Source organism: Oncorhynchus masou, chromosome 20 (genome assembly GCF_036934945.1).
Source record: "Oncorhynchus masou masou isolate Uvic2021 chromosome 20, UVic_Omas_1.1, whole genome shotgun sequence".
NCBI classification, from domain to species: Eukaryota; Metazoa; Chordata; class Actinopteri; order Salmoniformes; family Salmonidae; genus Oncorhynchus; species Oncorhynchus masou.
In genome coordinates this window covers 1,311,998-1,333,335 of record NC_088231.1, presented here as the reverse complement: position 1 = coordinate 1,333,335, position 21,338 = coordinate 1,311,998, and the positions used below count along the sequence as shown (strand labels likewise).

The 21,338-nt window shown below is 41.9% G+C and overlaps 1 long non-coding RNA gene across 1 annotated transcript; it reads left to right on the top strand.

Annotated features, from left to right (window-relative positions):
* The first annotated feature begins 2,855 nt into the window (after positions 1 to 2,855).
* On the top strand, positions 2,856 to 3,462 carry LOC135506485 (uncharacterized). The gene is made up of 3 exons (XR_010450512.1): positions 2,856 to 2,918; positions 3,120 to 3,164; positions 3,328 to 3,462. It is a non-coding gene; the product is annotated as an uncharacterized LOC135506485 (long non-coding RNA).
* Positions 3,463 to 21,338: the final 17,876 nt, after the last annotated feature.

The following is a 21,338-nucleotide window of genomic DNA, read 5'->3' as shown; positions in this document are numbered from 1 at the left end:
TTTGGGGCTGCTTTGCTGCCTCAGGACCTGGACAGCTTGCTATTACCGGATAAAAATGAATTCCCAACTTTATCAAGACATTTTGCAGGAGAATGTCAGGCTATCTGTCTGCCAAATGAAGCTCAAAAGAAGTTGGGTGATGCAACAGGACAGCGACCCAAAACACAGAAGTAAATCGACAACAGAATGACTTCAACAGAAGAAAATACGCATTCTGGACTGGCCCAGTCAGAGTCCTCACCTCAACCCGATTGAGGTGCTGTGGCATGACCTCAAGAGAGCAGTTCACACCAGACATCCCATGAATATTGCTGAACTGAGAGCTTGCTTTGCTCTCTGTAACAGTTTTGTACAGAGGAATAGTCCAAATTCCTCCTGACCGTTAAATGGAGGTCTGATCCGCAATCTACAGAAAACGTTTGGTTGAGGTTATTACTGAAAAAGGGGGCCAACCAGTTATTAAATCCAAGGGTTCACATACATTTTCACCCTGTACTGTGAATGTTTACACGATGTGTTCAATGAAGACATGAAAACATATCATTGTTTGTGTGTTATTAACAGACTGTGTTTGTCTATTGTTGCGACCTAGATGAAGATCAGATCACATTTAAAAAGAAATGTTTTCTGATCCTTCTTATGTCTCTCAGTTATTGGATAGACTCTTCAGAACAAACTTCCTTTTGATTTTTATCGGGGGACTATCTGTTGTTCCATGTAGTATAACTGTTATTTATTGAGTTTTTATTGGCTTATTGCTATAAGACCATATACATTTTTTAAATAAATTATTATTATTATTTTTTTGATACTTCAAGGGGCCTTAAAAATGAATATCAAATAGCAAAATGATCCTTCTTAAAACATTACCAAATTCATAGGTTGCACCTCCGTCCCTCGGTCACGTCATGCCACTGTTATGAACGTTCTCAAGCCGCTCTCTATCGGCAGCGCCATAGTGGTGCCCTAAAGTTCTGATAAACCCAGTCATTCTGGACAGAGGCTAACTAATGTTAAGTCTACATTTCAATTAGGTGCCTGAATATTTGATGACATTGCTAAAGTAGCTAGCTAGAATCCGGTGGCCTCCCCTCAATCTTAGCTAGCTAGCTAACATTATACCGCATTTACAGTCACACTGGTGACATTGAAATAATGGGGGAAAAATGTCCTACTAAATATTTGCCTCCTTTTGAATGTCATTGTATTTCCATACCACTGTAATGCACTTTTGATGAAATCTTAATCAGCGCTCATAGTCGATACATTTCGTAGAATGCTCGGGCATCAGTCCAAAACAAATGTTCAAAAGACAATATTGTGACGAAACATGCCACACATGAATAGCTTAGAAGAGCCCTCCCGACCCACACCACACTCCCAGCTTAGACAGGGCTTAGACTGTAATGGGTTAATTGACCTTGAGTTCCGCAATGCCAGTTTGTCAACAGAAAGAGCCCTACAATGGCAGTTTGACAGGAGCTCGGATGAGTGTACTAAAGAAGGGAACTATATATTTTATAATGAATATTAGTTTACTTCTCTAAAGTAACCGATGTCTTAAAAATGTCTGAATTTATAAAAAGGATCTGAAATAAACATTTTTGCTTGGGGCAACATATACATTCAGTAAGTTACAAAAGTTGGACATTTGTCGTGGCAAGGTGGGGATTGAGTTGCATATTATACTGTTTAAGCTGGTGACTCAGTTTAACTTGTAATCATAAGCCTACTTAATTCTACAATCAAGTACTTCCCATGATGATTTGGCAACGTTCATAGGTGGGGAGTGAAGTGGGTGTTTGTTTGCAAAACAATGGTACTGCATGTGTTTTCAGAACAAGGAAAATCCATTTCTATCACACATTCCGTTTGATACTTAAGTATATTTTAGCAATTACAATTATTTTAATACTTAAGTATTTTTAAAGCCAAATACTTTTAGACTTTTACTCAAGCAGTATTTTACTGAGTGACTTTTACTTAAAATTGAGCCATTTTCTATTAAAGTATCTTTACTTTTACTCAAGTACGAAAATTGGGCACTTTTCCCAACACTGTATTCCCCAAACATCATAAGTACAATGTATATCCTATAAATTCATTAATTTGCTTTTCTGTCAATCAGGTATTTCATGGAACTCCCAGACATCGACTATGAAGTGTGATTCCTTTATGCATTTTTGTTTAATAAACACATTTATATTTCAAGCTGAATTGTATGTCTATCCAGTCCTCAAATAAATCCTCATTAAGTTTATGGAAATTGTGAGAAATCTATACAAAGTGTGATACATTACATTGTGTGATTTGAGATATTTAAAAAAGTGTTGTACATTATATTGCATGATAGGAGAAATCAAAATAAAGTCTGGTACTTGAGCTGTGCTGTATAAGTTGAGAAATTAAAAATGTACATTACAATTAAATGTGTTCATTTATCCTCCGCAATGCCCAAAAAACAAGGGTATAAATCATCAACAGTTTCAAAACCTGTCAACTTAGCATAAGTTTCCTAATACTGATGAGCTATTGTTCTCTGTTGGCACTATGGATATATACAGATTTGTAGAATGACACACCAAATGTCTAATTTCATCACATTTCACATCTCCAGGACACACCATTGATCATGGGACTGAAAGCTCATTGGTTGACAGTGGAATGAAATGGTCTATAAAAAGCAGATTTTTGCTGTTAAGTTACAATACAGCATTAGTCTCAAGTTGAATACTTTTAAAGCATTTTACATCTTCACTTGAACAGGTAAGAGCTTCAAAGAACACTGTAGTGGAGTTTAGTCATGCGTGTCTAGCTTTGAATTCACTGTATGTCTTTTTCATTTCAAGAACTCTGTGGTGACCATGAAACTACTATTCCTAGTGATGTGCCTGATTGGACTTTGTTCTTCCATTCCTGTAAGAATTCTTGAAATACAACATCAAGCCTTCAATTTACACATCAATACATCAAGAGATTGCTGTTTCCACAGATTGCATTGCATTGGAATATGACAATATCTGAATTATTACAATATGATGGACTAAAGTTCACACTTTGAGTGTTGATTACTTTATACCATAATAGCATTCATCCTGGGATTTTGTTTGTGTGTGCAGGTGTCTGAGGAACATGATCGAGAGGAGCGCTCAGCTAGCAATGAGGTGCAGTAATATTTAGTACTATCTGTTAGGTATTCTGTCTATTAGAGTACTATAGTACGGTCTACTATTTGAATATGATTACTAGTTTGTTTGAGCTCAGAACAATTTATCAATCTCTCTCTCTCTCTCCTCTCTCTCTCTCTCTCTCTCTCTCTCTCTACAGAGGTACAGGGGTTATGGCCGTGGTTTGGGAAGGTTTTACCCCTATCAGCAGCCTCAGTACCCACCCTACTTCCCTTATGCGCAGCCTTCTCAAGGTAACTCTGCCTTGATGGCCCTCCTGCCCTTCCTATTGGCCAGCCTCGCAACACCTGCTGCAGCTCCAGCCCCAGCCCCAGCAGCGGGTGGAAAATGAGATGGGCGTTGATAGGGGAAGGAGAAAAATTTGTTTAAATCAAATATGTTGACATTAGCTCCTGTTCAGAGCTGATTATTCCATCATTAATAAATGAAATAAGTTAACATCCGTCATTGTGTATGTCTTTGTCTGTTGTGTTCTGTTTGTTTAACAAACTATTTGAGATCCTTTCAAAACAAGTGTGAAACCTCTCTGATATACGGTGGAAGGCTCTACAAGTTCTAAAACAATTGTAAACAAGTATGAAATCAACAAAACATCTGAGTTCATAATCAGTTCCAGAGAATTTGTTTCCAAAAAGGGGTCAAGACCCACTAGCAGTTCTTCTTGGGGTGCAGATAACCAAATACACTCCATGGCCCAAAAAACACCTGCTCATCGAACATCTCATTCCAATATCATGGGCATTAATATGGATTGGTCCCCCCTTTGCCGCTGAAATAGCCCCCAGCTTTCCTCCCGATGTTGGAACATTGCTGCGGGGACTGGCTTCCATTCAGTCACAAGATCATTATTGAGGTTGGGCACTGACTTTGTGCGATTAGGCCTGGCTCGCAGTTGGCTTGAAAAACAGCAAAGACCATTTTTCCTCAACCAGCAAACTTTAAAGTTGGCATTATGCATTGGGGCAGGTAGCGTTCTTCTGGCATCTGCCAAATCCATATTAATCCATCGGACTGCCAGATCATGAAGCGTGCTTCATCACTGTAGAGAACGTGTTTCCTCTTCTCCAGAGTCCAATAGCCGTGAGCTTTACACCACTGGCATTGCTCAAGGCAATCTTCGAATTGTGTGCAACTGTTTGGCCACGGAAACCCATTTAATTTACCTCCTGACTAACAGTTATTGTGCTGACATTGCTTCCAGAGGCAGTTTGGAATTAGTTTGTGAGTGTTGCAACCGAGGAGAGTCGATTTTTACACGCTACGCACTTCAGCATTCTACCTTCCCATTCTGTGAGCTTCCCTGGCCTACCACTTCGGGGCTGAGCATGTGTTGCTCCTAGATGTTTCCACATCACAAAAACAGCACTTACAGTTGCCCGTGGCAGCTCTAGCAGGGCATACATTTGACTAACTGACTCGTTGAAAAGGTAGCACCTTACGTTGGTGCCACTTTGAAAGTCACTGAGCTCTTCAGTACGGGCCAATCTACTGCCAATGTTTGTCTTTGTAGATTGCATGGATGTGTGCTCAATTGTATACACTTGTCTGCAACTTGTGTGGCTTAAATTGCCAAATTCACTTATTTGAAGTGGTGTCCACATAGTGCATGTTTTTTATTGGTGGCTAAAAACTCGACCACTTTGAAAGACACTTTGAAAATGGGTTGCAACATTAAACGTTTGTGAACTCTTTGTGAACTCTTTAACTTCAGTACTTCTTCCATTGCAAATCTACCATTCCAGTGTTTTACTTGCTATATTGTATTTACTTTGCCACCATGGCCTTTTTTTGCCTTTACCTCCCTTATCTCACCTCATTTGCTCACATCGTATATAGACTAGTTTATACTGTATTATTGACTGTATGTTTGTTTTACTCCATGTGTAACTCTGTGTCGTTGTATGTGTCGAACTGCTTTGCTTTATCTTGGCCAGGTCACAATTGTAAATGAGAACTTGTTCTCAACTTGCCTACCTGGTTAAATAAAGGTTAAATAAAATATAAATAAATAAAAATATATTTCCATAGCTCTGAGTCAGTATAAATAATTAATAGTATACAATTATCCTGCTTAATTGTTCTAACAATTTATCAAACTTGTTTGCATACTTTCAGACAGTGCCACCATGGTATTCGTCATGGTCTGGGGCGTGTGTCACAACATCATCGGACTGAGCTTGCTGTCATTGCAGGCAATCTCAACACTGTGCATTATAGGAAAGACATCCTTCTCCCTCATGTGGTACCCATTCTGCAGGCTCATCTTGACATGACCCTCCAGCATGACAATGCCATCAGCCATACTGCTCGTTCTGTGCATGATTTCCTGCAAGACAGGAATGTCAGTGTTCTGCCATGGCCAGCTAAGAGCCCGGATCTCAATCCCATTGAGCACGTCTGGGACCTATTGGATCGGAGGGTGAGGGTACTTGCAGGTGCCTTGGTGGAAGAGTGGGGTAACATCTCATAGCAAGAACTGGCAAATTTGGTACAGTCCATGAGGGGGAGATGCACTGCAGTACTTAATGGTGGCCACACCAGATACTGACTGTTGCATTTGATTTTGATTTTTCATTGCAATCTATATATTTATTTAGAGGTTGATATGAGGCAAACCACATCTGAAACTAGTCTTGCTAGTCTCTTCACCTGGCCTGAAAATTTGTACTCTAAGCCTCTACCTATGGACACTTATATTAGACATAAAGTGTTGTGCAATCTCTTTGCAGTTTGAGAAAACACAACCTTTGTGTGATTTGTGCAAGAGGGCAATTATCCCTCAGACTTTGATAATTGAGTCGATGTCCGCGCCCTCACTGAAATTGAATTAGCATAGTTCATGAGCATAGTGATATCTGTTTTTTTGCATTGCACTCATCTCAAAACACCACATCGTCAGATGTTGCACTTCTGCATCTGCAGCGAAAGGTGTCAGTTTTTAGGTGTTTGTCAGACCATGAGACATCCCGGAAAATGGTCTTCTCACAAAATCGTCTGTAGCTTCCTAATGGATTGGCCTACATGACCTCGACATGGAAAGGCGAGACTCTAACGAACATGATGGTGTTCTCTGTTTTGCTGTATGACCTCCACAAACGTCTTGGGACTCGTCTGAAGTCGGTACAGCCAATTTGCAAACTTCTGACGGTAGCATCCAAACAGCTTGGGCTCCACCAGGGGTGGGCAACTCCTCGAGGGAATGATTGGTGTCCCAATTTTTCAAGAGGTTTTTCTTTATTTTTACTATTTTCTACTTTGTAGAATAATAGTGAACACATGAAAACTATGAAATAACACATTTGGAATCATGTAGTAACAAATTAAAGTGTTAAACAAAACATGCTTCTTCAAAGTTTTGACAGGAGAACGCATCCGAACGGGCGAAACATTGCCCCTCTGTACTGTTCTACAGTTCTCTCTGTAGGCCATCTATCTGATGCTGTCTGGTCTTAGTGCCAGCATCGGTTTGTGGTAGTGCGCTACTTACCAGACGGCTTGTTTGCTTGTTTGTTTGTTTGATTCATTTTTAGATTTATCGACGGACGGCGGCCTGTAAGGTCTGGAATGATATATCCATATTTTGTTTTCTTGTGTTTTGACATCTCATTTTGTTTAGGCATTTGGCTCGGCTGGGAGGCTTTGACTGCAGGAAAACACTGAATCCAGCAAATACAGTGGCATGAAAAAGTATGTGAAACCCTTAGAATCATCGGGATTTCTGCATAAAGTGGTCATACAATTTGATATGACCTTCATCTAAGTCACAACAGTAGACAAACACAGTCTGCTTAAACTAATAACAAGCAAACAATTATATGTTTTTATGTCTTTATTGAACACACTGTGTAAACATTCACAGTGCAGGGTGGAAAAGTATGTGAACCCTTGGATTTAATAACTGGTTGACCCTCCTTTGGCAGCAAAAACTCAACCCAACTTTTTCTGTAGTTGCGAATCAGACCTGCACAACGGTCAGGATGAATTTTGGACCATTCATCTTTACAAAACTGTTTCAGTTCAGCAATATTCTTAGGATGTCGAGTGTGATCTGCTCTCGGTCATTTTAAATTGGGCTGAGGTCAGGACTCTGACTGGGCCAGTCCAGAATGCGTATTTTCTTCTGTTGAAGTCATTCTGTTGTTGATTTACTTCTGTGTTTTGGGTCGTTGTCCTGTTGCATCATCCAACTTCTGTTGAACTTCAATTGGCAGACAGATAGCCTTACAAACTCCTGCAAAATGTCCTGATAAACTTGAGAATTCATTGTTCCGTCAATGATAGCAAGCTGTCCAGGCCCTGAGGCTGCAAAGCAGCCCCAAACCATGATGCTCCCTCCACCATACTTTACAGTTGGGATGAGGTTTTGATGTTGGTGTGCTGTGCCTTTTCTTCTCCACACATAGTGTTGTGTGTTCATTCCAAACAAAACATTAGTTTAATATGAAATAACACATATGGAATCACGTAGTAACCAAAAAGTTGTTAAACAAATCAAAATATATTTTATTTTTGAGATTCGTCAAAGTAGCCACCCTTTGCCTTGATGACAGCTTTGTATTCTCTCAACCAGCTTCACTTGGAAGGCTTTCCCAAAAGTCTTGGAGTTCCCACATATGCATAGCACTTGTTGGCTGCTTTTCCTTCACTCTGCGGTCCATCTCAATTGGGTTGAGGTTGGGTGATTGTGGAGGCCAGGTCATCTGATGCAGCACTCCATCACTCTCCTTCTTGGTCAATAAGCCCTTACACAGCCTGGAGATGTGTTGGGTCATTACCCTGTTGGAAAATAAATGAGAGTAACACTTAACGCAAACCAAATGGGATGGTGTATCGCTGCAGAATGCTGTGGTTGCCATGCTGGTTAAGTGTTACTTGAATCCTAAATACAGTGCCTTGCGAAAGTATTCGGCCCCCTTGAACTTTGCGACCTTTTGCCACATTTCAGGCTTCAAACATAAAGATATAAAACTGTATTTTTTGTGAAGAATCAACAACAAGTGGGACACAATCATGAAGTGGAACGACATTTATTGGATATTTCAAACTTTTTTAACAAATCAAAAACTGAAAAATTGGGCGTGCAAAATTATTCAGCCCCCTTAAGTTAAAACTTTGTAGCGCCACCTTTTGCTGCGATTACAGCTGTAAGTCGCTTGGGGTATGTCTCTATCAGTTTTGCACATCGAGAGACTGACATTTTTTCCCATTCCTCCTTGCAAAACAGCTCGAGCTCAGTGAGGTTGGATGGAGAGCATTTGTGAACAGCAGTTTTCAGTTCTTTCCACAGATTCTCGATTGGATTCAGGTCTGGACTTTGACTTGGCCATTCTAACACCTGGATATGTTTATTTTTGAACTATTCCATTGTAGATTTTGCTTTATGTTTTGGATCATTGTCTTGTTGGAAGAAAAATCTCCATCCCAGTCTCAGGTCTTTTGCAGACTCCATCAGGTTTTCATCCAGAATGGTCCTGTATTTGGCTCCATCCATCTTCCCATCAATTTTAACCATCTTCCCTGTCCCTGCTGAAGAAAAGCAGGCCCAAACCATGATGCTGCCACCACCATGTTTGACAGTGGGGATGTTGTGGTCAGGGTGATGAGCTGTGTTGCTTTTACGCCAAACATAACGTTTTGCATTGTTGCCAAAAAGTTCAATTTTGGTTTCATCTGACCAGAGCACCTTCTTCCACATGTTTGGTGTGTCTCCCAGGTGGCTTGTGGCAAACTTTAAACAACACTTTTTATGGATATCTTTAAGAAATGGCTTTCTTCTTGCCACTCTTCCATAAAGGCCAGATTTGTGCAATATTCGACTGATTGTTGTTCTATGGACAGAGTCTCCCACCTCAGCTGTAGATCTCTGCAGTTCATCCAGAGTGATCATGGGCCTCTTGGCTGCATCTCTGATCAGTCTTCTCCTTGTATGAGCTGGAAGTTTAGAGGGACGGCCAGGTCTTGGTAGATTTGCAGTGGTCTGATACTCCTTCCATTTCAATAGTATCGCTTGCACAGTGCTCCTTGGGATGTTTAAAGCTTGGGAAATCTTTTTGTATCCAAATCCGGCTATAAACTTCTTCACAACAGTATCTCGGACCTGCCTGGTGTGTTCCTTGTTCTTCATGATGCTCTCTGCGCTTTTAACGGACCTCTGAGACTATCACAGTGCAGGTGCATTTATACGGAGACTTGATTACACACAGGTGGATTGTATTTATCATCATTAGTCATTTAGGTCAACATTGGATCATTCAGAGATCCTCACTGAACTTCTGGAGAGAGTTTGCTGCACTGAAAGTAAAGGGGCTGAATAATTTTGCACTCCCAATTTTTCAGTTTTTGATTTGTTAAAAAAGTTTGAAATATCCAATAAATGTCGTTCCACTTCATGATTGTGTCCCACTTGTTGTTGATTCTTCACAAAAAAATGCAGTTTTAAATCTTTATGTTTGAAGCCTGAAATGTGGCAAAAGGTCGCAAAGTTCAAGGGGGCCGAATACTTTCGCAAGGCACTGTAATTTACAGACTGTCACCAGCAAAACACCCCCACACCATCACACCTCCTCCTCTATGCTTTACGGTGGGAACCACTCATGCAGAGATCATCCGTTCACCTACTCTGCATCTCACAAAGACAAGTCGATTGGAACCAAAAATCTCAAATTTGGACTCATCAGACTAATGTCCATTGCTCGTGTTTATTGGCCCAAGCAAGTCTCTTCTTATTATTGGTTTCATTTGATAGTGGTTTCTTTGCAGCATTTCGACCATGAAGGCCTGATTCACGTTGAGATGTGTCTTATACTTGAATTCTGTGAAGCATTTATTTGGGCTGAAATTTCTGAAGCTGGTAACTCTAATGAAGTTATCCTCTGCAGCAGAGGTAACTCTGGGTCTTCATTTTCCTCTGGAGGTCTTCATGAGAGCCAGTTTCATCATAGTGCTTAATGGTTTTTGCGACTGCATTTGACAAAACTTTTAAAGTTTTTGAAGTTTTCCGTCAGTTCACTAATGATGGACTGCTGATTCATCTTCGGTCTTTTACCAAATAGGGCTATCTTCTGTATACCACGCCTACCTTGTCACAACACAACTGAATGGCTCAAATGCATTAATTACATTAATTTTTCACACCTGTTAATTGAAATACATTCCAGGTGACTACCTCATGAAGCTGGTTGAGAGAATGCCAATAGTGTGCAAAGCTGTCATTAAGTCAAAGGGTGGCTACTTGTTTGTTTGTTTCTTTATTGAAAGGGAACAATGCGCATTACTCAACATCAATATTACAATAACACAACATCCATGTAAATATACCGGTGTTAGTCAAAGCTAATTTGCACCTGTAGTCCCAGGGCAGCTGAAGACAATTACACAACCACAATACACATAATCACTAAAACAATAGAAAATACAAATATATTACGTCCATTAATATATAATATGTCATTCTAACGACAACAACAACACTATTGTCAACTGTTGTATTACGTATGAGGAATCACAGATAACTCATGTGTACAGATTTGGATAGATTTTAGCCATGTTTTCAATTCAAATTTAAAAGTACAATAATCAGTGCAAGTCCATGGGCATTGCATTCCAGTATATTGTAGCTCTAACAGAGAAGGCCGATTGGCCTATTTAACTGTGTCGAAAAGGATCAACACAATCACCTCTAGTTACTGTCCTTGATATCCTGGAGGTGCTTTCCTTGACCATGATATGCCGGCATAGAGGTGGAGGTGCAAGACCATACAGGATCTTAAAGACAAGGCTTGCATCTACATGCTGCTTAAAGCTATCCAGACTAAATGAACTGCGTTTGAAAATTATGTGACAATGGTGGTAACTGTTTGGTTTATTATCAAAAATCTTAAGTGTTTGTTTGTAGAGTGATTCAATTGGTTTCAATTGAGTGTGCCCAGCATGTGAGATAATATCTCAGATGTGAGAAGATCATTGCATATATATGTATGCATATATAGTTTGGCGGCCTCCAGAGGAAGGAAAGGTCTTGTAAGCCTAAAGTTGGATAATCCAAACTTAACCGTGCTAACCACCTTCTTCACATGTGTCTTAAATGTCAAGTTGGAGTCCAAAATGACACCAAGATACCTGAAGTTAGGCACTACTTTCGGATTCTCCCCATTAACAACAACAGCTCGTTGGGAAGAATCAATGGATTTCTTAGAGAAGTCCATACAAAGAGTCTTGTCGATATTTAAATGCAGGGAATAATTAGTCATCCATTTAGAAACATAGCTGACGTTAACTTGTTTACAACCAATTGCCTATTTTATGAGTGCACATACAGAACTGTATCATCTGCATTTTAACTTGTGGGCAAGCAAGAGATAATTTATATAGACAGTAAAGGAGGCCTAATATTGACCCTTGTGGGACACCAATGGTATAGTAAAGAGTGTCCGGCTGAGTGTCCCCCAAACCCTTTCACTTCTATTTATCAGAAAGGAATACATCCAACTAATGACTTCAAGATCCAAAAAGACTATGCCGACTTCACCACCTAGAGTTGAAGTCGGAAGTTTACATACACCTTAGCCAAATACATTTAAACTCTGATTTTCTCAATTCTTGACATTTAATCCGAGTAAAAATTGCCTGTCTTAGGTCAGTTCATCATCACTTTATTTTAAGAATGTGAAATCTCAGAATAATAGTAGAGAATGATTTATTTCAGCTTTAATTTCTATCCTCACATTCCCAGTGTGTCAGAAGTTTACATACACTCAATTAGTATTTGGTAGCGTTGCCTTTAAATTGTTTCACTTGGGTCAAAGGTTTTGGGTAGCCTTCCACAAGCTTCCCACAATAAGCGGGTGAATTTCCTCCGGACAGAGCTTGTGTAACTGAGTCAGGTTTGTGGTCCTCGTTGCTCGCACTCGCTTTTTAAGTTCTGCGCACAAATTTTCTATGGGATTGAGGTCAGGGCATTGTGATGGCCACTCCAATACCTTGACTTTGTTGTCCTTAACTTCTTGAAACTCCCCATCCCGGATCCGGGATTGTGACTAAAGCCTCAGGCTCATTAGCATAACGCAACGTTAACGAATTCTGAAAATCGCAAATAAAATTTAAATAATGCGTTTGCTCTCAAGCTTAGCCTTTTCTTAACAACACTGTCATCTCAGATTTTCAAAATATGCTTTTGAACCATAGAAATTGACTAATTTGTGTAAGAGTATGCAAAGCTAGCATAGCATTTTGTGTAGCATGTAGCACGCAACATTTTCACAAAAGCCAGATAACCAAATAAATAAAATCATTAACTTTGAAGAGCTTCGGATGTTTTCAATGAGGAGACTCTCAGTTACATAGCAAATGTGCAGTTTTTCAAAAAAATATTATTTGTGTAGGACAAATCACTCTGTTTTGTTCACGTTTGGCTATGAAAAAACCCTGTATACAGTTATAGCCTGAAGCTCATTAGCATAATGTAACGTTAACGATTTCTGAAAATCGCAAATAAAATGAAAATAATGCATCTGCTCTCAAGCTTAGCCTTTTCTTAACAACACTGTCATCTCAGATTTTCAAAATATGCTTTTGAACCATAGAAATGGACTAATTTGTGTAAGAGTATGCAAAGCTAGCAATGCATTTTGAATAACATGTAGCACGCAACATTTTCACAAAAACCAGATAACCAAATAAATAAAATCATTTACCTTTGAAGAGCTTCTGATGTTTTCAATGAGGAGACTCTCAGTTACACACCAAATGCGCAGTGTTTCCTGAAAGCTTCTGTGTGTAGGAGAAATCGTTCCGTTTTCTACATTGCGCCTGGCTACAGAAACGAACCGAAAATGCAGTCACCTACAACGTAAAACTTTTTCCGGATTAACTACATAATATCGACCGAAACATGGCAAACGTTGTTTGGAATCAGTCCTCAAGGTGTTTTTTCACATATCTCTTCATTGACATGCAGTTCGTGGAAGCTTGCTTTACTCTGTGTATTGTTTGGAAAAATACTGGCAGGTGACTTTTGCGCACCAATTTCGGCGCAGGACACCGGGTGGACACGTGGTAAATGTGGTCTCTTATGGTCAATCTTCCAATGATCTGCCTACAAATACGTCACAATGCTGCAGACACCTTGGGGAAACGACAGAAAGGGCAGACTCATTCCTCTTGCGTTCACAGCCATATAAGGAGATCATGACAAACAGAGCCTCAAAAATCCTTGTCATTTCCTGGATGCCATGTCATCTTGGTTTTGCCTGAAGCTCACGTTAAAGGGCACGCACAGAGAAGATATTTGTATTTCTGGACACGTCAGAGTGTTTTCTTTCGAACAGTAGCAATTATATGCATAGTCGAGCATCTTTTTGTGACAAAATATCTTGTTTAAAACGGGAACGTTTTTCATCCAAAAATGAAATTGCGCCCCTAGAGTTCGCCATTTTGCCACAACTTTGGAAGTATGCTTGAGGTCATTTTCATTTACATTTACATTTAAGTCATTTAGCAGACGCTCTTATCCAGAGCGACTTACAAATTGGTGAATTCACCTTCTGACATCCAGTGGAACAGCCACTTTACAATAGTGCATCTAAATCATTTAAGGGGGGTGAGAAGGATTACTTTATCCTATCCTAGGTATTCCTTGAAGAGGTGGGGTTTCAGGTGTCTCTGGAAGGTGGTGATTGACTCCGCTGTCCTGGCGTCGTGAGGGAGTTTGTTCCACCATTGGGGGGCCAGAGCAGCGAACAGTTTTGACTGGGCTGAGCGGGAACTGTACTTCCTCAGTGGTAGGGAGGCGAGCAGGCCAGAGGTGGATGAACGCAGTGCCCTTGTTTGGGTGTAGGGCCTGATCAGAGCCTGGAGGTACTGCGGTGCCGTTCCCCTCACAGCTCCGTAGGCAAGCACCATGGTCTTGTAGCGGATGCGAGCTTCAACTGGAAGCCAGTGGAGAGAGCGGAGGAGCGGGGTGACGTGAGAGAACTTGGGAAGGTTGAACACCAGACGGGCTGCGACGTTCTGGATGAGTTGTAGGGGTTTAATGGCACAGGCAGGGAGCCCAGCCAACAGCGAGTTGCAGTAATCCAGACGGGAGATGACAAGTGCCTGGATTAGGACCTGCGCCGCTTCCTGTGTGAGGCAGGGTCGTACTCTGCGGATGTTGTAGAGCATGAACCTACAGGAACGGGCCACCGCCATGATGTTGGTTGAGAACGACAGGGTGTTGTCCAGGATCACGCCAAGGTTCTTAGCGCTCTGGGAGGAGGACACAATGGAGTTGTCAACCGTGATGGCGAGATCATGGAACGGGCAGTCCTTCCCCGGGAGGAAGAGCAGCTCCGTCTTGCCGAGGTTCAGCTTGAGGTGGTGATCCGTCATCCACACTGATATGTCTGCCAGACATGCAGAGATGCGATTCGCCACCTGGTCATCAGAAGGGGGAAAGGAGAAGATTAATTGTGTGTCGTCTGCATAGCAATGATAGGAGAGACCATGTGAGGTTATGACAGAGCCAAGTGACTTGGTGTATAGCGAGAATAGGAGAGGGCCTAGAACAGAGCCCTGGGGACACCAGTGGTGAGAGCGCGTGGCGAGGAGACAGATTCTCGCCACGCCACCTGGTAGGAGCGACCTGTCAGGTAGGACGCAATCCAAGCGTGGGCCGCACCGGAGATGCCCAACTCGGAGAGGGTGGAGAGGAGGATCTGATGGTTCACAGTATCGAAGGCAGCCGATAGGTCTAGAAGGATGAGAGCAGAGGAGAGAGAGTTAGCTTTAGCAGTGCGGAGCGCCTCCGTGATACAGAGAAGAGCAGTCTCAGTTGAGTGACTAGTCTTGAAACCTGACTGATTTGGATCAAGAAGGTCATTCTGAGAGAGATAGTGGGAGAGCTGGCCAAGGACGGCACGTTCAAGAGTTTTGGAGAGAAAAGAAAGAAGGGATACTGGTCTGTAGTTGTTGACATCGGAGGGATCGAGTGTAGGTTTTTTCAGAAGGGGTGCAACTCTCGCTCTCTTGAAGACGGAAGGGACGTAGCCAGCGGTCAGGGATGAGTTGATGAGCGAGGTGAGGTAAGGGAGAAGGTCTCCGGAAATGGTCTGGAGAAGAGAGGAGGGGATAGGGTCAAGCGGGCAGGTTGTTGGGCGGCCGGCCGTCACAAGAAGCGAGATTTCATCTGGCGAGATTTCATTTGGAAGACCCATTTGCAACCAAGCTTTAACTTCCTGACTGATGTCTTGAGATGGAGATGTTGCTTCAATATATCCACATAAAGTTCGTCCTTCATTATGCCATCTATTTTGTGAGGTGCATCGGTCCCTCCCTCAGCAAAGCACCCCCACAACAATGATGCTGCCACCCCCATGCTTCATGGTTGGGATGGTATTCTTCGGCTTGCAAGTCTCCCCCTTTTTCCTCCAAATATAACAATGGTCATCATGGCCAAACAGTTCTATTTTTGTTTCATTAGACCAGAAGACATTTCTCCAATAAGTACGATCTTTGTCCCCATGTGCAGTTACAAACCTTAGTCTGGCTATTTTTCACGGTTTCGGAGCAGTGGCATCTTCCCTGCTGAGCGGCCTTTCAGGTTACATCGATATAGGACTCGTTTTACTGTGGATATAGATACTTTGTACCTGTTTCCTCCAGCATCTTCACAAGGTCCTTTGCTGTTGTTCTGGGATTGATTTGCACTTTTCGCAACAAAGTATGTTAATCTCTAGGAGACAGAACGTGTCACCTTCTTGAGCGGTATGACGGGTGCATGGTCCCATGGTGTTTATACTTGGATACTATTTGTTTGTACAGATGAATGTGGTACCGTCAGGTGTTTGGAAATTTCTCCCAAAGATGAAGCAGACTTGTTGAGGTCTTTTGATGTTTCCATTATGTCAAGCAAAGAGGCACTGAGTTTGAAGGTTGACCTTGAAATCATCCACAGGTACACCTCCAATTGACTCAAATGAAGTAAATTAGAAGCTTCTAAAGCCATAACATAATTGTCTGCAATTTTCCAAGCTGTTTAAAGGCACAGTCAACTTAGTGTATGTAAACTGTAATCTGACTCACTGGAATTGTGATACAGTGAATTATAAGTGAAATAATCTGTTTGTAAACAATTGTTGGAAAGATTACTTATGTCATGCACAAAGTAGCTGTCCTAACCGACTTGCCAAAACTATAGTTTGTTAACAAGAAATTTGTGGAGTGATTGAAAATGAGTTTTAATTACTCCAACCTGGGTGTATGTAAACTTGGACTTCAACTATATGTTCAGTTTAGATTTAATTCACTCCAGAAAATAGCAATTGGCTGTTTCAGTAGAACGGTTAGTTCTGAATCCAAATTGCATTTGATGTGTGGAGAATGAGGTGATCAGTCAGATGATCAAACACCCATCTTTCAGTTAATTTTGATAGCACTGCAAGAATGCTAAAAGGTCGGTAATTTTTCACCAGTGTTTGGCCACCAGATTTTAAGACAGGTATCACTGCAGCAGACTTCCCACCATTGGGAAAGAACCCATACTTGTTGGACAGATTAACTAGATTAACTTGTGTCGCTTCAGGAATACAATGTCTAGACCAAATACATATTTTGTTCTAGAGCTCCTGAAGAAGCTAATAATACTCTCCACTGCTGACACTGAGATTTCAGGAATTCTGAATATTGGTTTATTATTATCTATGGGAGTGAGAACTGTGACCTTGGTTGAACATCTCTGAGCCAGTTCCCTGACAGAGTCAACAAATAAATTGTTAAAGGATATGAAATTCAAGTCTTGAATTAGAATCCCATTAACCTTGAATTCAGGATGTTTTTTTGTACTTTTCAGCTCCTCTCCCTGTTAGTTTGTTGAGCTTTTCCCAAATCACATTGCCATTTAAATTTGCATCATTGATCACTCTGAGAAAGATCTCTGCTTTTGCTTTTTTATATTCCTAACCACCTTACTTCTCAGTGATGCAAATATATGTCTGTCATCATTATTACGAGACCTCAATGCTTTTTTCAAGGAAGAATCTTGTTCTCTCGTCTGCCTCCAGTCGTCCTCGTTGAGGATTGGTAGAGAGGTTTTCCGTCTTGGCTTACGTTGAAATGTCCTAGTAAAAGAGGTATCCACTTTAATAGCTGACAGAACTGTGCTGTATCCAGACTCTGGGTCTTCGTTGCTTAACAGATCAGACCAGTCAAATTGACTTCTGGTTGCATCGTAGTTTTACTTTGCTCACTTTTCTGCATTTTGTTATCGTACTGTTGAACATTAATATGGTTCTTAAATCTCGTTCTAGTGAGCTTTCTAACCACCGATGTAACATTGAGGTCACATATGCCAGTAGGTAAGTTACTGGACTTAATTATTTGATCAGGTCTGTTAGTAAACACCAGATCAATTTGAGTCTGAGATTACTGTGTTACTCTGGTTGAATCTTGTATTATTTGAGTCAGGCTGAAATAATCTGTGATCTCTGCGATTTTTCCTGCAAGTTTTATTTCCCAGTTTATTTTGGAATCACCCAGATAATCTCCTTCTTCTGATCACATTCTTTAAGCATGGCATTTAGATGGTAATAAAGCGAGATATCCGATGTTGGTGGTCGATATAATCCAATAACAATGAAAGACATATGAGGGGTGAGTAAGACATTCAGCCCCATACATTCAATGTCATTGGAGTGTTTCCATATGATACAATTACATTTAAAGTCTTTCATGGACATACACAATCCACCCCCTCTGCCCTCTCCCCTGTCCCTCCTGAATATGGAATATCCAGGGACAATAAAGGGAAAAATAGGAGAAGATTTCTTCAGGCATGTCTCAGAGAAACAGAAAAAATCAATAGATGTTCTACCTGTTCACTCTTATAAATAATACTATGAATATTCAGATGACCTCACAATATTCTTCTAGGCTTGGAATGAGGGTCCCAGAGTATTTTAGCCTGGTTGACGGTTTGAAAAAGTTTCATGGTACAATGTTTTCTAATACCTGGGTTAACTGAGCAATCAGAAACTGAGTTTCTGTCTCGAAAGCGTTTTTTTTGGGGGTATCAAGAGTTGGCATTGAAATGTAATTATTAGCAGATTGCTCATTCTCTTGAAAAGTCATGTTAGCTACAGAAGTTATGCTCACATACACAGAATGTCCTTATCTGAACCAGATAGTATAGGTTCTGATATATAGATTATTTTAATCCCTCATCAATGATTTCAGTCTGGATGGCTAATAAGGGGGACTCCACTCTCCACTTCTCCCAGAATTACATCCTACATATCAGCCTTTCTTTCTGCAGGTGACCTAACTCCAGACTCTGATGGGGAGCTTGGTAACCTGGGACGCTTGGATGTATGTTGATTCCGGATTGTTTGAATGAAGGCCAGCATTGATGTCTGTCTGCCTTCTTTTGTATTCCCCAGAGTTACACCGCCTTCGGGTCCTCTTATGAACCTCAAGGTTTTCTATTGGGCCCAGCTTCATTTGAGTATTTTTCCTCTTATTCTTCTTCTTATCCTTGGAATGAGAGGTCACTCTTGCAGACTCCGACTCCCCAGGTACCAGCTCCAATGTTTCATTCACTCCGTCTTTGTCCTTGGGAGGCAAGGAATTATCCTCTTCAACCTCATTCTCAAGTTCAGTCATTTCATCTGAGATATGTGATACGTCCACCTTACTCAGGGGGACAGGATCGTTGTCCTGCACGTAGTGTGAAAAAGCACCTTATGTTGTCCAGTGTAGTAGGACTGTACTCTACCATCTCCTGACCCCCTCTAGTGTGGGATTGTGTCAGCTAGTCCTGACTACGCTCAGGACCATGTCCATCATACAATACTTTGATCCAGTGAGGGCCCATCTTTACAGACCGTGTTATAGGAATGAAGGGTGCTGCAGTTTGTAAGTTGACCCTTGTATCTTATCATGCGCCTCATCACTCATCTCACCACCATACATCCAGCTTTAGCCAGAAACACAGCCACAACACTATCATCTGCTTATTCAGGTATTTCTTTAATTGTAACTTGAATGGAGTTCTGGTCAGCCGTGCTCATCTTCAAACTGAACAGATTATTATTTTTGATTACAACATGTTTTCCTCTGATCAGAAGCTTTGCCTTTGTTCCTCACTGAGAATATACAGTGCCTTGCGAAAGTATTCGGCCCTGTCACGCCTTGGTCTTACTATTGTGTGTTTTAGTTAATTAGTTAGTCAGACCAGGGTGTGACATGGGGTTATGTATTGTTTTTTCGTATTGGGGTTTGTAGTGTTTGGGATTGTAGTTGATTAGGGGTGTGTGTGTGTTATATAGGTTGGCTGCCTGAGGCGGTTCTCAATCAGAGTCAGGTGCTTCTCGTTGTCGCTGATTGGGAACCGTATTTAGGTAGCCTGTATTTCGCTTTGCATTTCGTGGGTGATTGTCCCTGTCTCTGTGTAGTTTGCACCAGTCAGTTGCGGTCACTTTTGGATTTTAGTTTTTTCTTGTATCGGAAGAGAAAAGAACGAGCGCCATTCTCCTTGCGGAGATGGTGCTAAATACATCATCACGGTCGATCCCTGGGATTGGGCTGGCTAACACGATTCGTTTTGCTTGGAAGGAAAAGGAGTTGGAGCCGTTAGGACGAGAATCTTTTGGAAGAATTATATTGATGGGGATTCTAAAGCTGACGGTGAAGGACGTGTTTTGTTTCCAAGGCAACTCGTTGGAGGGAGCATACGACGTCGCGTTATATTCTGAAGAAAAGCATGATGATATCCTTAGAAGGGCAAGAGCAGTGGGAGGTGAGAGGCCGATGTGCCACTACGAAATATCAAGTCTGGCGAAGAATAACTTTAGGGTTGTGACTGTTAACATGTATAACCCTTACGTTAAGGATGAAGAGGTGAGGGCTTTTCTGGGGAGATACATGGATAACGTTTCCTCAGCTAGGCACCTCAAAGACTCCCTTGGGTTTTGGAATGGGAGGAGAGGTTTCCAGGCCCTCCTCAGGGAGGACCCAAAGGGACATGGTGGATACCTTCATCCTCCTGCTATGTTCTCCCTTGGGGCTGACAGGGGACTTTGTTTTATGCACGTCAGCCCCCATTTTGCAGGCACTGTATGGCCTATGGACACATTTTCGCCTCGTGCAGCATGAGAAAATGCAGATTTTGTGGATCTGAGGATCACGAGGCGAGGGATTGTGACAAGCCTAAGACATGCCATGGGTGTGGCTCGTCAGCACACCTGTGGCGGGAGTGCCCGGCCCGTCAGAGGTCATATGCGTCTGTGGCTGGGGGGGGAGCAGGAGCGGGGGATGGGGGAAGAAGAGGAGGGGAAGGAAACATGCCTCATGATCAAATCAAATCAAATCAAATCAAATTTATTTATATAGCCCTTCGTACATCAGCTGATATCTCAAAGTGCTGTACAGAAACCCAGCCTAAAACCCCAAACAGCAAGCAATGCAGGTGTAGAAGCACGGTGGCTAGGAAAAACTCCCTAGAAAAGCCAAAACCTAGGAAGAAACCTAGAGAGGAACCAGGCTATGTGGGGTGGCCAGTCCTCTTCTGGCTGTGCCGGGTAGAGATTATAACAGAACATGGCCAAGATGTTCAAATGTTCATAAATGACCAGCATGGTCGAATAATAATAAGGCAGAACAGTTGAAACTGGAGCAGCAGCACGGCCAGGTGGACTGGGGACAGCAAGGAGTCATCATGTCAAGTAGTCTTGGGGCATGGTCCTAGGGCTCAGGTCAGTTGAAACTGGAGCAGCAGCACGGCCAGGTGGACTGGGGACAGCAAGGAGTCATCATGTCAGGTAGTCCTGGGGCATGGTCCTAGGGCTCAGGTCCTCCGAGAGAGAGAAGGAGAGAATTAGAGAACGCACACTTAGATTCACACAGGACACCGAATTGGACAGGAGAAGTACTCCAGATATAACAAACTGACCCCAGCCCCCGACACATAAACTACCGCAGCATAAATACTGGAGGCTGAGACAGGAGGGGTCAGGAGACACTGTGGCCCCACCCGAGGACACCCCGGACAGGGCCAAACAGGAAGGATATAACCCCACCCACTTTGCCAAAGCACAGCCCCCACACCACTGGAGGGATATCTTCAACCACCAACTTACCATCCTGAGACAAAGCTGAGTATAGCCCGCAAAGATAAGACTA